Here is a 17,699-nt window from a genome sequence, read left to right on the forward strand (position 1 = left end):
GCCACGATCGGTGCTATTCTCAGGTCTTCTCGCAAATCGTAGTCTTGGGCACGCGCAAGACATCTGTCCTATATACTGTCCGTAAAGAGTGAAGGTAGGCGTATGTTTCATACAGGTGGCGGAGATGCACTTGCCTTCCCTGCTGAAGGAAGTGAAAACCCTACTCGTATGGGGCCACGAACGTCGCCATTATCAGATCGAAGGAAGGCGTGGTGTCCATGCTGGAGGGAGTGCAAATGCAAGGTTCTTCTCGAAAGAGACCACGATCGGCGCTATTCTCAGGTCATCACGGAAATCGTAAACCTGGGCTAGCCAAAGCGTCTATCTCATATTCTCCCTATAAAAATTGTAGAAGAAAGCGCATGGGATCGTTCATCATGTGCAACATCAAAGAAAGACGCAGCATCTTGGACAATTTGGCAACTATATCTATACAGGTAAACCATACTGTGCAAGAGTGAACAAGAACGCATAACATTAGGGTATTCGTAGAGTACTTGTCAAGTATGCCCGCGACAGGTTGCCCATCCTGAATAAAACGTATTTGATGAGATTGTGCCAACAGGTTATCCGTCGTGAGCAAGATATATTAAGACACATTGTATGAAAATATTCAGCAAGAATGCCCCGGGCAGGTTCCTCATCCTGCATCAGCTCAGGCATTTTATGTCGCAACGGTACAAACAAAGCTATCTGAACCCTGATGCACGAAAAAAAGCAGGAGGGAAGCACTTTTCACTAAATGTGGCACAGTCATGCTATTTAGAATTTAACGTGCACATCCAGTAGGTGGGCAGGCAGCTCCTCTTTGGCGCTGAACGCCTCGATCGTAGGTAGCAACCATAGACTTCATTGCTTCGTGGATGATGGCTGGTGCCCAGCGCTTCTGAGGCTGCCGCAAATGCTGCATGATGATTGCCGCTGAACCTGGAAAACATTGGAGGTAGGCGCATCGTTCTCGCAGGTTGCGCAGATTAATTAAGCGAAAGTAATTTTTAAACCGCTCCGTTTAAATTCGTTTTGTAACAAGGTTTCTTGATATAATTGAATGTAAAATTAAGAATAAATGTATATTAAGAAGTTTAGGACTATACGGTGGGCGCAACAGGCAAAAGTCAGGGTTCATTGAAGAGACATGGGAGAGGCCTTTTTCCTTTATGCACATGCCCTCCCTGCTAAGGCAAGTGAAAATACGTCAAGCCGTATGGGGCACGAACGTCGATATTATCAGATCTTCGAATTAAGGCGTGTCCTCCCTGCAGGAAGGAGTGGAAATAAATGTTTCTTCTCGAATGAGGCCACTATTGCGCTAAGGTTAGGCCTTAGCGTAAATGGCAATACTGGGCTCGCGCAAAGCGTCTACCCCATATACTCCCCATAAACATTGAAGGTAGGCGCTTCTTTCTTTCAGGTTACGGTGATATGCACATGCCGTCCCTGCTGACTCAAGTGAACATGCATTTCGCCAAATGGGGCCAAGAAATTCGTCATTTTATGATCTTCGAAGGAAGGCGTGCTCTCTCTGCTGAAGGGAGTGGAAACGCAAGTTTCTTCTTGAACGAGGCAACGATCTCCACTGGTCTCATGTCTTAACGTAAATCCTAAGCCTGGGCTCGTACGCAGCGTCTATCCCATATACTCCCATAGACATTAAAGTTAGGCGCATCTTTTTTATAGGTGGCGGAGATATTCACATGCCATTCCTGCTAAAGGAAATGAAAACCCGTCTAGTCCTATGAAGCCACGAGTGTCGCGACTATCACAACTTCGAAAGAAGGCCTGCTCTCCCTCTTGGAGGAAGTAGAAACGCAGATTTCTTCTGGAATGAGGCCACGATCGCGCTATTCTCAGGCGTTAGCGTAAATCGTAATTCTGGGCTCGCGCAAACATCTATCTCATCCACTCCTCATAAACATTGGAAATAGACGCGCCTTTCTTAAAGGCTACACAGATGTGCACATGCCCTCCCTGAGGAAGGAAGTGAAAATGCCTCCAGTCGTATGGGGCCAGGAACGTCGTCATTATCAGATATTCGAAGGAAGGCGTGGTCTCCCTGGAGGAGGGAGTGGAAACGCAAGTCTCTTCTCGAATGAGGGCATGAGCGTGGTATTCTCAGGCCTTAGCGTAAATCGCAATCCTGGGCTCGCGCAAAGCGTCTATCCCATATGCTCCCCATAAACATTGGATGTAGAAGATTCTTTCTTACAGGCGACGGAGATATGCGCAATCCCTCCCTGCTAAAGGAAGTGAAAATGCGTCTAGCCGTATGGGACACCAACGTCGATATTATCAGATAGATCTTCGAAGGAAGGCGTACTCTTTCTACAGGAGGGCATGGAAACCCAGGTTTCTTCTCGAATAAGGCCACGAATGCCGCCATTCTCAGGTCTTAACGGAATCCCTAATTTTTGGCACGCCCAAGGCGTCTGTCCTATAAACTCTCCACAAAGACTGAAGATGGGCGCATGTTTCATACAGGTGCCGGAAATGCACAGGCGTTCCCTGATGAAGGAAAAACGCGTCTAGTAGTTTGGGGCCACGAACGTCGTCATTATCTCATCTTCGAAGGAAGGCGTGCTCTGACGTAATCCGTAATCCTGGGCATGCGTAAGGTTCACACACCTAACTAATCGAGTGTAAGGTACGTCGTTACTAGTAGTTTGTGGAGCAGATGTGCGTAACCCCCTTCTATAGGAAGTCACTCAATTTTTTTTCCCAGGAAATTACATCCTGCGAGTGGCAGCTGCAGAAGGCATTTGTCTCACTTTGTTCCTGCCCCCCGAAACAAAGGCAACACCTTGAAGTGCTACGCCATACAATTGGAATACTTGATATCAAGACTTTTAAAAGAGAAGAGCTTAATAGCAGCTCGCACACTCTACTAATCGTTGTTTTCAGTGGACCACTTTGGTTGGACCTTTGGAGTGGTTGAGTTTCATGATTTTATGGCTTGATCACATATAACATTAATTAATTTATTACAAAATGTCGCTAACAGTTCTTGAGTTCGAAGTGGCATAATGACGAAGAAAGTACATTTATCAGGTTTGTCGCACGGCTTGACCCGAAAACAAAATCGACGAGCATTGACGCATAAACGCTTTCACGCGCAGACATAAATTCAAACTGCGTAGCTTATAACAATTCTCTCATTTCATATTCTAGATGCTGTTTACCATAATTTGTCCTCAAATTTTACCTCTAGGTCTAGGGCTTCAATTCTCTTAATGTAACAGGTGCGTAAAACGTGAAGTTTTTCTCTTCATATTTGCTGCTCTAAACTGCATATACCCTTTAATTCCCGGCAAAGCATCAAAGAAAGAGCAGTTGAGTTGGCAACATTCTGATAGGGTCGGTGCAGTTAAAAAAATTCTGGAGGACACAGTTTTGCAAGCAATGTAGTCTTTCATAGTTCCTTTCGTCGGGTTTCCCTACAGAAGAATACTTTACAATAATTTTGAATAGCATAACCTATAATAGAGGGATTATTTTAAAGATACAGGCATAAAGGAGGATATTTTTCTCAAAGTTCTAACGGTTCGTTCATTCGGAGGTGGTACACATGAGGAGTCGAAAATAAGTCTTCGCTGATCCATACTCCGAAAAAATGAGGCAGACGTATTTTTTCTCCTCCCTATAATTGGTTTAAACACTCTATAGTTTATTTTCTGTTCATTCAACTGAAATTTTTTATATTGCAACCACTTGAATAATTCGTCTAAATGTGTGCTGGACGTCCTACCGCACGTATATCGCGGACCTTATTTCCCGGGGCGATCTGATTTGTCACAACAGGGCACTGCGGCACAAGCGGGTTCCTCGCACATGGTGGCTGAGTGGTAGCCAATGCAGCCAGGTAGCCCCTAGCTGGGGTTCCCCGTATGTGAACGTGCGTACGTCTACTGCAGCGCGATAACTTCCGGCGAATCCTGTGCGATGCGAACTCGCATTTCGGCGTACCGTGCCGCAAGTGAGCGCACGTTCCACTGCAGGATGGATGGTATGCGGGAGGGAGACCGGTGGCTAGCCATCATGCTGGCTTATCTGTGCGGGAGCACCCGCTGCTTCTAAGCAAGCCCGGTGTCCATCGGTACCCTCCGGAAAAAGTGTGCTGAGGGCGCGCAACTCCAGCTTTAGGTGCGCGATCTCCGCGTCCCGTGCGTCAAGGGGCTGGCCATGAGAAGCGGCAGCAGGCTCGGGCCGCGCTTTACGGGACGCCTGGCAACGCAACCGGATTGCCGCTGCCGCTGCCGGCGCTGCCGTTGCTTCGGTGGTAGCTGATGCTGCGGTGCTCCCATGACGACCTGCGCTTAAGAAAGCGCGCGCAGCGTCTGCTGACGTTGCTGGGCTGGGGCCGCTGTTTCAGCCTGGACGACGGCTGGGACAACCCGCCTCGACATCGGTGCCTTGGATGTGGCCACTTTACGTGACGCTCTCGCTGCCAATCGGGCACGCTTTATCAATGTCTGAGTGTCCCCCCCCCCCCCCCCCCCCCGCAGTGAATGCAGCGGGGCTTGCTCGCCTAGTTACCAGGCTCGTGCGGCCTTCCGCAGCGAGTGCATCGTGCAGGAGCATGCCAGACCTCAGTGGCATGCCCCACTCTGGCGCACTTGGGCACACTGGAGCGGCCGGGGACGGCAGGGGCGGACCGCGAGCCTGCGCACGATTAAGGTGATGAACGCCGGTGGTGTCGGCGCCGCAAAACGGAGAGCTAGTGTGCTGCCCGACAGAGACGCCCAAAACATTGGCACCGTTGACTCAGCCACCGCTATCAGCTCCTCCGCCATCCTGCACCCGTCCACACCGAACACTAGGTCAGTGCTTTGGTTGCGTGGAGGAGGCTCCTTGGCACAGAGAGCCACGCCGCGGATGACGGCTGTGGATAGCAGGACCTGGAGAGCATCTCTGCTCTCGGCGTCCACTGCCATCACATTCCGCTGCTTGCTAACCCGGACGGTGAGGACACCCGGACGGGATTCGATCTCCTCGGCCAACTCCCAGCCCTTTTCCCCGGTGAAGGCTGTGCCCCGGTTCGCCGGCCGAAACAGCCCGTCCCCACCAGGCTGGACAGGAACTCCACGGCAGCCGCGGCTCGCTCCAGGGCAGCTATAAGACGCCGCTGTGCCTTGGTAGTGATTTTGCGCCACGGGGCCAGGCTGGCTCCAGCATCGGCGTCGCCCTGTCTGCGGCGTATTGCTGCGGCGCGCCACGGAGTTTGGCGCACTCGCTGCGAGCAGACAAAGCCCCAGCCGCAGCCTGGTCTCGTGCGGCGGGATTTGGTGAGGTCGCACCCGGTTTTTTTCCGGACGCCGTCGCCCCAGCAGCAGCATCAGCAGCAGGCTGGAGGTGGGCTCCATGGGGCTCGTCCTGGGTAGGCCCTGCTCCTTCGAGTGTGGAGGGAGAGGGAACAGTGACGGAGGGGAGGAGGGGGGCTTCGAGCTTCCCGCTTGGCCAACGCAATGTCCCAGTTGGTTTCAGCGTCCCTCTTCTCCTCGGACCCTTTTGAGCGTCGCCGTTTCCGGAGAACAGACTCGTCCATCGGGGTGCACATGCTCTCCTCGGCTGCAGGTGTCCACGGTGAGTCCGCAGCAGCAGCATCAGGGGAAAGGGCATTACAGCCGGTTCCCCAGGAGTAGCAATGGCGGCAGAAAGCGCAGGATTGTCCAGAAATGGTGGCGAGGGAGCCGCCATGGATTCCTACATCTGGTGAGTAAGCGCCATAGCGTCCCTCAAGGCGTGAACGCGTGGGTCCTCCCGCGACACGTCCAAGGTCCCGATGACGGACTCGAGGTTCTCCGAGGTTGTGATGAGCGCCGCCGTCAGGCACCTCACCCTGTCCCGCAGATCAGCGATCTTGGCCTGCATTCGCTGAATGGTGCTGGACGACCTTGCTCTGGATGGCATTCGCCTCCGTGAACGTGAGCGTGAGCGGCCTGCACTGCGTTGCTCATCGTCACCGCCGATCGCAGGCCGTCGCTCGTTCATTGTGTCTGTGGCCTCCATGGGGAGACCCCGCAGCGCCGCGATGCCTTAGGCCTAGCGTAAGGAAGAGGGGAAAGCTAGAAAACACGTCCGCTCACTTCGAGCGCCCGTCGAAGAAGAAAAATTACTGAGCTGTGCCGGTTGAACATCTGCTTCATGTCGCAGAGCCGGTTAGGGTAGGCGATCCGCCGGAAGGTCATGCCCAGCGCTTCTGAGCCAGAGACCCTGACCCGCTGCACACTGCAGACCGCTTGGAATCAGCTCTGCTGATTCCAGTTCGCGCAGGTCTTCCTTTTGAAATCGAAAGTTTCCGAAAAAAACTGTGAAATCCATGGCGTCGATGTTAGAAAATCCGCGCTCACACAAGTTCCTCCGAGCATGGGGCTCCATTTGAAGCCAATACATGGCTTCAATCTCTTTCCATGTCAGCGAACTTAAAAGCAGTTGATCGTGAAGCAAGCAGTAGGGCGTGATGAACGCCTTCGTGCTTCACACGCAAAAAACGCACAAAAAAACACGAAAGCGAGGACCACTGACTGCACTAACGGTATCAACAGAACGACCTGAAAGAAGCTGCCCAAATACAACCGTGGCGTGGATTGATTAGGCTTGCCGGATAGAAATAACATCGTCAATTAAAAACCACTTGTATTTTTTATCACCGATAAAATTAAAACATTAGCATTTACACTTTAGAACTGGTGACGTGTTATGTATTTATTCTGAGCGTAACAATAATCTGTTTTTTTATGATCGCGGTCATCATCACATCACCCGGTCATACGTTTTCGTCTCGCGTAAACGTATACCGTATATGTCCAGCTAAAACACGTTTGTGGCAGTGAACCTGTATGCGCCGAAATACGTCTTACTGTAATACGGTATACGTCTCCGGTAATAAGTCTACGGTATGCTAAAAACATCCATTATCAGGTCTTCGAAGGAAGTCTTGCTCTTCCTGTTGGAGGGAGTGGCAACGCAAGGTTCTTCGCGAATGAGGCCACGGTCGGCGCTTTTCTCAGGTCTTAACGCAAATGGTTATCTTGGGCACGCGGAAGACATCAGTCCTATATACTCTCCGTAAAGAGTGAAGGTAGGCGCATGTTTCATACAGGTGGCGGTGATGCACATGTCTTACCTGCTGAATGACGTGAAAATCCTTCTCGTATGGGGCCACAAACGTCGCTATTATCAGATCATGGAAGGAATTCATGCTGTCCCTGCTGGATGGAGTGGAAACACAAAGTTCTTCTCGAATGAGGCCACGCTCTTCGCTATTCTGAGGTCTTTACCAATATAGTAATCTTGGGAACGCACAACGCATCTGTTCCATATAATATCCAAAAAGAGCGAAAGCAGACGCATGTTTCATACAGGTGGCGGAGAAGCACACAGCTTCCCTGCTGAAGAAAGTGAAAATCCTACTCGTGTGGGGCCACGAACGTCGCTATTATCAGATCATCGAAGGAATTCATGCTGTCCCTGCTGAATGGAGTGGAAACAAAGGACTTCTCGAATGAGGCCACGATCGGCGCTATTCTGAGGTCTTAACGGAAATCGTAATCTTCGGCACGCGCAATGCATCTGTCATATATTGTCTCCTTAAAGAGTGAAGGAAGGCGTATGTTTCTTACAGGTGACGGAGATATGCACAATCACTCCCTGTTAAATGAAGTGAACATGCGTCTAGCCGTATGGGGCACGAACGTCGATATTATCAGATATTCGAAAGAAGGCGTGTCCTCCCTGCAGAAGGAAGTGGAAACGCAAGTCTTTTCTCGAATGAGGCCATGATCGTGGTATTCTCAGGCCTTAGCGTAAATCGTAATCCTGGGCTCGCGCAAAGCGTCTATCCCATATGCTCCCCATAAACATTGGATGTAGGCGATTCTTTCTTACGAGTGATGGAGATATCCACAATCCCTCCCTGCTAAAGGAGGTGAAAATGCGTCTAGCCGTATGAGGCACGAACGTCGATATTATCAGATATTCGAATAAAGGCGTGTCCTCCCTGCAGAAGGAAGTGGAAACGCAAGTTTCTTCTCGAATGAGGCCATGATCGTGGTATTCTCAGGCCTTAGCGTAAATCGTAACCCTGGGCTCGCGCAAAGCGCCTATCCCATATGCTCCCCATAAACATTCGAGGTAGGCGATTCTCTCTTACAAGTGACGGAGATATTCACAATCCCTCCCTGCTAAAGGAAGTGAAAATGCGTCTAGCCGTATGGGGCACGAACGTCGATATTATCAGATATTCGAATAAAGGCGTGTCCTCCCTGCAGAAGGAAGTGGAAACGCCAGTCTCTTCTCGAATGAGGCCATGATCGTGGTATTCTCAGGCCTTAGCGTAAATCGTAACCCTGGGCTCGCGCAAAGCGCCTATCCCATATGCTCCCCATAAACATTCGAGGTAGGCGATTCTTTCTTACAGGTGACGGAGATATGCGCAATCCCTCCCTGCTAAAGGAAGTGAAAATGCGTCTAGCCGTATGGGACACCAACGTCGATATTATCAGATAGATCTTCGAAGGAAGGCGGGCTCTTTCTACAGGAGGGCATGGAAACCCTGGTTTCTTCTCGAATAAGGCCACGAATGCCGCCATTCTCAGGTCTTAACGGAATCCCTAATTTTTGGCACGCCCAAAGCGTCTGTCCTATAAACTCTCCACAAAGACTGAAGATGGGCGAATGTTTCATACAGGTGCCGGAGATGCACAGGCCTTCCCTGATGAAGGAAAAACGCGTCTAGTAGTTTGGGGCCACGAACGTCGTCATTGTCTCATCTTCGAAGGAAGGCGTGCTCTGACGTAATCCGTAATCCTGGGCATGCGTAAGGTTCACGCACCTAACTAATCGAGTGTAAGGTACGTCGTTACTAGTAGTTTGTGGAGCAGATGTGCGTAACCCCCTTCTATAGGAAGTCACTCAATTTTTTTTCCCAGGAAATTACATCCTGCGAGTGGCAGCTGCAGAAGGCATTTTTCTCACTTTGTTCCTGCCCCCCGAAACAAAGGCAACACCTTGAAGTGCTACGCCATACAATTGGAATACTTGATATCAAGACTTAAAAGAGAAGAGCTTAATAGCAGCTCGCACACTCTACTAATCGTTGTTTTCAGTGGACCACTTTGGTTGGACCTTTGGAGTGGTTGAGTTTCATGATTTTATGGCTTGATCACATATAACATTAATTAATTTATTACAAAATGTCGCTAACAGTTCTTGGGTTCGAAGTGGCATAATGACGAAGAAAGTACATTTATCAGGTTTGTCGCACGGCTTGACCCGAAAACAAAATCGACGAGCATTGACGCATAAACGCTTTCACGCGCAGACATAAATTCAAACTGCGTAGCTTATAACAATTCTCTCATTTCATATTCTAGATGCTGTCTACCATAATTTGTCCTCAAATTTTAGCTCTAGGTCTAGGGCTTCAATTCTCTTAATGTAACAGGTGCGTAAATAGTGAAGTTTTTCTCTTCATATTTGCTGCTATAAACTGCATATACCCTTTAATTCCCGGCAAAGCATCAAAGAAAGAGCAGTTGAGTTGGGAACATTCTGATAGGGTCGGTGCAGTTAAAAAAATTCTGGAGGACACAGTTTTGCAAGCAATGTAGTCTTTCATAGTTCCTTTCGTCGGGTTTCCCTACAGAAGAATACTTTACAATAGTTTTGAATAGCATAACCTATAATAGAGGGATTATTTTAAAGATACAGGCATAAAGGAGGATATTTTTCTCAAAGTTCTAACGGTTCGTTCATTCGGAGGTGGTACACATGAGGGGTCGAAAATAAGTCTTCGCTGATCCATACTCCGAAAAAATGAGGCAGACGTATTTTTTCTCCTCCCTATAATTGGTTTAAACACTCTATAGTTTATTTTCTGTTCATTCAACTGAAATTTTTTATATTGCAACCACTTGAATAATTCGTCTAAATGTGTGCTGGACGTCCTACCGCACGTATATCGCGGACCTTATTTCCCAGGGCGATCTGATTTGTCACAACAGGGCACTGCGGCACAGGTGGGTTCCTCGCACATGGTGGCTGAGTGGTAGCCAATGTAGCCAGGTAGCCCCCAGCTGGGGCTCCCCGTATATGAACGTGCGTACGTCTCCTGCAGCGCGATAACTTCCGGCGAATCCTGTGCGATGCGAACTCGCATTTCGGCGTACCGTGCCGCAAGTGAGCGCACGTTCCACTGCAGGATGGATGGCATGCGGGAGGGAGACCGGTGGCTAGCCATCATGCTGGCTTATCTGTGCGGGAGCACCCGCTGCTTCTAAGCAAGCCCAGTGTCCATCGGTACCCTCCGGAAAAAGTGTGCTGAGGGCGCGCAACTACAGCTTTAGGTGCGCGATCTCCGCGTCCCGTGCGTCAAGGGGCTGGCCATGAGAAGCGGCAGCAGGCTCGGGCCGCGCTTTACGGGACGCCTGGCAACGCAACCGGATTGCCGCTGCCGCTGCCGGCGCTGCCGTTGCTTCGATGGTAGCTGATGCTGGGGTGCTCCCCTGACGACCTGCGCTTAAGAAAGCGCGCGCCGCGTCTGCTGACGTTGCTGGGCTGGGGCCGCTGTTTCAGCCTGGACGACGGCTGGGACAACCCGCCTCGACATCGGTGCCATGGATGTGGCCACTTTACGTGACGCTCTCGCTGCCAATCCGGGCACGCTTTATCAATGTCTGAGTGTCCCCCCCCCCCCCCGCAGTGAATGCAGCGGGGCTTGCTCGCCTAGTTACCAGGCTCGTGCGGCCTGCCGCAGCGAGTGCATCGTGCAGGAGCATGACAGACCTCAGTGGCATGCCCCACGCTGGCACACTTGGGCACACTGGAGCGGCCGGGGACGGCAGGGGCGGACCGCGAGCCTGCGCACGATTAAGGTGATGAACGCCGGTGGTGTCGGCGCCGCAAAACGGAGAGCTAGTGTGCTGCCCGACAGAGACGCCCAAAACATTGGCACCGTTGACTCAGCCACCGCTATCAGCTCCTCCGCCATCCTGCAGCCGTCCACACCGAACACTAGGCCAGTGCTTTGGTTGCGTGGAGGAGGCTCCTTGGCACAGAGAGCCACGCCGCGGATGACGGCTGTGGCTAGCAGGACCTGGAGAGCATCTCTGCTCTCGGCGTCCACTGCCATCACATTCCGCTGCTTGATAACCCGGACGGTGAGGACACCCGGACGGGATTCGGTCTCCTCGGCCAACTCCCAGCCCTATTCCACGGTGAAGGCTGTGCTCCGGTTCGCCGGCCGAAACAGCCCGTCCCCACCAGGCTGGACAGGAACTCCACGGCAGCCGCGGCTCGCTCCAGGGCAGCTCTAAGACGCCGCTGTGCCTTGGTAGTGATTTTGCGCCACGGGGCCAGGCTGGCTCCAGCATCGGCGTCGCCGCTGTCTGCGGCGTATTGCTGCGGCGCGCCACGGAGTTTGGCGCACTCGCTGCGAGCAGACAAAGCCCCAGCCTCAGCCTGGTCTCGTGCGGCGGGATTTGGTGAGGTCGCACCCGGTTTTTTACCGGACGCCGTCGCCCCAGCAGCAGCATCAGCAGCAGGCTGGAGGTGGGCTCCATGGGGCTCGTCCTGGGTAGGCCCTGCTCCTTCGAGTGTGGTGGGAGAGGGAACAGTGACGGAGGGGAGGAGGGGGGCTTCGAGCTTCCCGCTTGGCCAACGCAATGTCCCAGTTGGTTTCAGCGTCCCTCTCCTCCTCGGACCCTTTTGAGCGTCGCCGTTTCCGGAGAACAGACTCGTCCATCGGGGTGCACATGCTCTCCTCGGCTGCAGGTGTCCACGGTGAGTCCGCAGCAGCAGCATCAGGGGGAAAGGGCATTACAGCCGGTTCCCCAGGAGTAGCAATGGCGGCAGAAAGCGCAGGATTGTCCAGAAATGGTGGCGAGGGAGCCGCCATGGATTCCTACGTCTGGTGAGTAAGCGCCATGGCGTCCCTCAAGGCGTGAACGCGTGGGTCCTCCCGCGACACGTCCAAGGTCCCGATGACGGACTCGAGGTTCTCCGAGGTTGTGATGAGCGCCGCCGTCAGGCACCTCACCCTGTCCCGCAGATCAGCGATCTTGGCCTGCATTCGCTGAATGGTGCTGGACGACCTTGCCCTGGATGGCATTCGCCTCCGTGAACGTGAGCGTGAGCGGCCTGCACTGCGTTGCTCATCGTCACCGCCGAACGCAGGCCGTCGCTCGTTCATTGTGTCTGTGGCCTCCATGGGGAGACCCCGCAGCGCCGCGAAGCCTTAGGCCTAGCGTGCGGAGGAGGGGAGAGATAGAAAACACGTCCGCTCACTTCGAGCGCCCGTCGAAGAAGAAAAATTACTGAGCTGTGCCGGTTGAACATCTGCTTCAAGTCGCAGAGCCGGTTAGGGTAGGCGATCCGCCGGAAGGTCATGCCCAGCGCTTCTGAGCCAGAGACCCTGACCCGCTGCACACTGCAGACCGCTTGGAATCAGCTCTGCTGATTCCAGTTCGCGCAGGTCTTCCTATTGGAATCGAAAGTTCCCGAAAAAAAACTGTGAAATCCATGGCGTCGATGTTAGGAAAGCCGCGCTCACACAAGTTCCTCCGAGCACGGGGCTCCAATTGAAGCCAATACATGGCTTCAATCTCTTTCCATGTCAGCGAACTTAAAAGCAGTTGATCGTGAAGCAAGCTGTAGGGCGTGATGAACGCCTTCGTGCTTCACACGCAAAAAACGCACAAAAAAACACGAAAGCGAGGACCACTGACTGCACTAACGGTATCAACAGAACGACCTGAAAGAAGCTGCCCAAATACAACCGTGGCGTGGATTGATTAGGCTTGCCGGATAGAAATAACATCGTCAATTAAACCACTTGTATTTTTTATCACCGATAAAATAAAACATTAGCATTTACACTTTAGAACTGGTGACGTGTTATGTATTTATTCTGAGCGTAACAATAATCTGTTTTTTTATGATCGCGGTCATCATCACATCGCCCGGTCGTACGTTTTCGTCTCGCGTAAACGTAAACCGTATATGTCCAGCTAAAACACGTTTGTGGCAGTGAACCTGTATGCGCCGAAATACGTCTTACTGTAATACGGTATACGTCTCCGGTAATAAGTCTACGGTATGCTAAAAACATCCATTATCAGGTCTTCGAAGGAAGTCTTGCTCTTCCTGCTGGAGGGAGTGGCAACGCAAGGTTCTTCGCGAATGAGGCCACGGTCGGCGCTTTTCTCAGGTCTTAACGCAAATGGTAGTCTTGGGCACGCGGAAGACATCAGTCCTATATACTCTCCGTAAAGAGTGAAGGTAGGCGCATGTTTCATACAGGTGGCGGTGATGCACATGTCTTACCTGCTGAATGACGTGAAAATCCTTCTCGTATGGGGCCACAAACGTCGCTATTATCAGATCATGGAAGGAATTCATGCTGTCCCTGCTGGATGGAGTGGAAACACAAAGTTCTTCTCGAATGAGGCCACGCTCGGCGCTATTCTGAGGTCTTTACCAATATAGTAATCTTGGGAACACACAACGCATCTGTTCCATATAATATCCAAAAAGAGTGAAAACAGACGCATGTTTCATACAGGTGGCGGAGAAGCACACAGCTTCCCTGCTGAAGAAAGTGAAAATCCTACTCGTGTGGGGCCACGAACGTCGCTATTATCAGATCATCGAAGGAATTCATTCTGTCCCTGCTGAATGGAGTGGAAACAAAGTACTTCTCGAATGAGGCCACGATCGGCGCTATTCTGAGGTCTTAACGGAAATCGTAATCTTCGGCACGCGCAATGCATCTGTCATATATAGTCTCCTTAAAGAGTGAAGGAAGGCGTATGTTTCTTACAGGTGACGGAGATATGCACCATCACTCCCTGTTAAATGAAGTGAACATGCGTCTAGCCGTATGGGGCACGAACGTCGATATTTTCAGATATTCGAAAAAAGGCGTGTCCTCCCTGCAGAAGGAAGTGGAAACGCAAGTCTTTTCTCGAATGAGGCCATGATCGTGGTATTCTCAGGCCTTAGCGTAAATCGTAATCCTGGGCTCGCGCAAAGCGTCTATCCCATATGCTCCCCATAAACATTGGAGGTAGGCGATTCTTTCTTACAAATGATGGAGATATCCACAATCCCTCCCTGCTAAAGGAGGTGAAAATGCGTCTAGCCGTATGGGGCACGAACGTCGATATTATCAGATATTCGAATAAAGGCTTGTCCTCCCTGCAGAAGGAAGTGGAAACGCGTTTCTTCTCGAATGAGGCCATGATCGTGGTATTCTCAGGCCTTAGCGTAAATCGTAACCCTGGGCTCGCGCAAAGCGCCTATCCCATATGCTCCCCATAAACATTCGAGGTAGGCGATTCTCTCTTACAAGTGACGGAGATATTCACAATCCCTCCCTGCTAAAGGAAGTGAAAATGCGTCTAGCCGTATGGGGCACGAACGTCGATATTATCAGATATTCGAATAAAGGCGTGTCCTCCCTGCAGAAGGAAGTGGAAACGCCAGTCTCTTCTCGAATGAGGCCATGATCGTGGTATTCTCAGGCCTTAGCGTAAATCGTAACCCTGGGCTCGCGCAAAGCGCCTATCCTATATGCTCCCCATAAATATTCGAGGTAGGCGATTCTTTCTTACAGGTAACGGAGATATGCGCAATCCCTCCCTGCTAAAGGAAGTGAAAATGCGTCTAGCCGTATGGGACACCAACGTCGATATTATCAGATAGATCTTCGAAGGGAGGCGTGCTCTTTCTACAGGAGGGCATGGAAACCCAGGTTTCTTCTCGAATAAGGCCACGAATGCCGCCATTCTCAGGTCTTAACGGAATCCCTAATTTTTGGCACGCCCAAGGCGTCTGTCCTATAAACTCTCCACAAAAACTGAAGATGGGCGCATGTTTCATACAGGTGCCGGAGATGCACAGGCCTTCCCTGATGAAGGAAAAACGCGTCTAGTAGTTTGGGGCCACGAACGTCGTCATTATCTCATCTTCGAAGGAAGGCGTGCTCTGACGTAATCCGTAATCCTGGGCATGCGTAAGGTTCACACACCTAACTAATCGAGTGTAAGGTACGTCGTTACTAGTAGTTTGTGGAGCAGATGTGCGTAACCCCCTTCTATAGGAAGTCACTCAATTTTTTTTCCCAGGAAATTACATCCTGCGAGTGGCAGCTGCAGAAGGCATTTGTCTCACTTTGTTCCTGCCCCCCGAAACAAAGGCAACACCTTGAAGTGCTACGCCATACAATTGGAATACTTGATATCAAGACTTTTAAAAGAGAAGAGCTTAATAGCAGCTCGCACACTCTACTAATCGTTGTTTTCAGTGGACCACTTTGGTTGGACCTTTGGACTTGGAGTGGTTGAGTTTCATGATTTTATGGCTTGATCACATATAACATTAATTAATTTATTACAAAATGTCGCTAACAGTTCTTGAGTTCGAAGTGGCATAATGACGAAGAAAGTACATTTATCAGGTTTGTCGCACGGCTTGACCCGAAAACAGAATCGACGAGCATTGACGCATAAACGCTTTCACGCGCAGACATAAATTCAAACTGCGTAGCTTATAACAATTCTCTCATTTCATATTCTAGATGCTGTTTACCATAATTTGTCCTCAAATTTTACCTCTAGGTCTAGGGCTTCAATTTTCTTAATGTAACAGGTGCGTAAATAGTGAAGTTTTTCTCTTCATATTTGCTGCTATAAACTGCATATACCCTTTAATTCCCGGCAAAGCATCAAAGAAAGAGCAGTTGAGTTGGCAACATTCTGATAGGGTCGGTGCAGTTAAAAAAATTCTGGAGGACACAGTTTTGCAAGCAATGCAGTCTTTCATAGTTCCTTTCGTCGGGTTTCCCTACAGAAGAATACTTTACAATAGTTTTGAATAGCATAACCTATAATAGAGGGATTATTTTAAAGATACAGGCATAAAGGAGGATATTTTTCTCAAAGTTCTAACGGTTCGTTCATTCGGAGGTGGTACACATGAGGGGTCGAAAATAAGTCTTCGCTGATCCATACTCCGAAAAAATGAGGCAGACGTATTTTTTCTCCTCCCTATAATTGGTTTAAACACTCTATAGTTTATTTTCTGTTCATTCAACTGAAATTTTTTATATTGCAACCACTTGAATAATTCGTCTAAATGTGTGCTGGACGTCCTACCGCACGTATATCGCGGACCTTATTTCCCAGGGCGATCTGATTTGTCACAACAGGGCACTGCGGCACAGGTGGGTTCCTCGCACATGGTGGCTGAGTGGTAGCCAATGTAGCCAGGTAGCCCCCAGCTGGGGCTCCCCGTATGTGAACGTGCGTACGTCTCCTGCAGCGCGATAACTTCCGGCGAATCCTGTGCGATGCGAACTCGCATTTCGGCGTACCGTGCCGCAAGTGAGCGCACGTTCCACTGCAGGATGGATGGCATGCGGGAGGGAGACCGGTGGCTAGCCATCATGCTGGCTTATCTGTGCGGGAGCACCCGCTGCTTCTAAGCAAGCCCGGTGTCCATCGGTACCCTCCGGAAAAAGTGTGCTGAGGGCGCGCAACTCCAGCTTTAGGTGCGCGATCTCCGCGTCCCGTGCGTCAAGGGGCTGGCCATGAGAAGCGGCAGCAGGCTCGGGCCGCGGTTTACGGGACGCCTGGCAACGCAACCGGATTGCCGCTGCCGCTGCCGGCGCTGCCGTTGCTTCGGTGGTAGCTGATGCTGGGGTGCTCCCCTGACGACCTGCGCTTAAGAAAGCGCGCGCAGCGTCTGCTGACGTTGCTGGGCTGGGGCCGCTGTTTCAGCCTGGACGACGGCTGGGACAACCCGCCTCGACATCGGTGCCATGGATGTGGCCACTTTACGTGACGCTCTCGCTGCCAATCCGGGCACGCTTTATCAATGTCTGAGTGTCCCCCCCCCCCCCCCCCCCCCGCAGTGAATGCAGCGGGGCTTGCTCGCCTAGTTACCAGGCTCGTGCGGCCTGCCGCAGCGAGTGCATCGTGCAGGAGCATGACAGACCTCAGTCGCATGCCCCACGCTGGCACACTTGGGCACACTGGAGCGGCCGGGGACGGCAGGGGCGGACCACGAGCCTGCGCACGATTAAGGTGATGAACGCCGGTGGTGTCGGCGCCGCAAAACGGAGAGCTAGTGTGCTGCCCGACAGAGACGCCCAAAACATTGGCACCGTTGACTCAGCCACCGCTATCAGCTCCTCCGCCATCCTGCACCCGTCCACACCGAACACTAGGCCAGTGCTTTGGTTGCGTGGAGGAGGCTCCTTGGCACAGAGAGCCACGCCGCGGATGACGGCTGTGGCTAGCAGGACCTGGAGAGCATGTCTGCTCTCGGCGTCCACTGCCATCACATTCCGCTGCTTGCTAACCCGGACGGTGAGGACACCCGGACGGGATTCGATCTCCTCGGCCAACTCCCAGCCCTATTCCACGGTGAAGGCTGTGCCCCGGATCGCCGGCCGAAACAGCCCGTCCCCACCAGGCTGGACAGGAACTCCACGGCAGCCGCGGCTCGCTCCAGGGCAGCTCTAAGACGCCGCTGTGCCTTGGTAGTGATTTTGCGCCACGGGGCCAGGCTGGCTCCAGCATCGGCGTCGCCGCTGTCTGCGGCGTATTGCTGCGGCGCGCCACGGAGTTTGGCGCACTCGCTGCGAGCAGACAAAGCCCCAGCCGCAGCCTGGTCTCGTGCGGCGGGATTTGGTGAGGTCGCAC

Source organism: Amblyomma americanum, chromosome 3, assembly GCF_052857255.1.
Source record: "Amblyomma americanum isolate KBUSLIRL-KWMA chromosome 3, ASM5285725v1, whole genome shotgun sequence".
Classification (NCBI taxonomy): domain Eukaryota; kingdom Metazoa; phylum Arthropoda; class Arachnida; order Ixodida; family Ixodidae; genus Amblyomma; species Amblyomma americanum.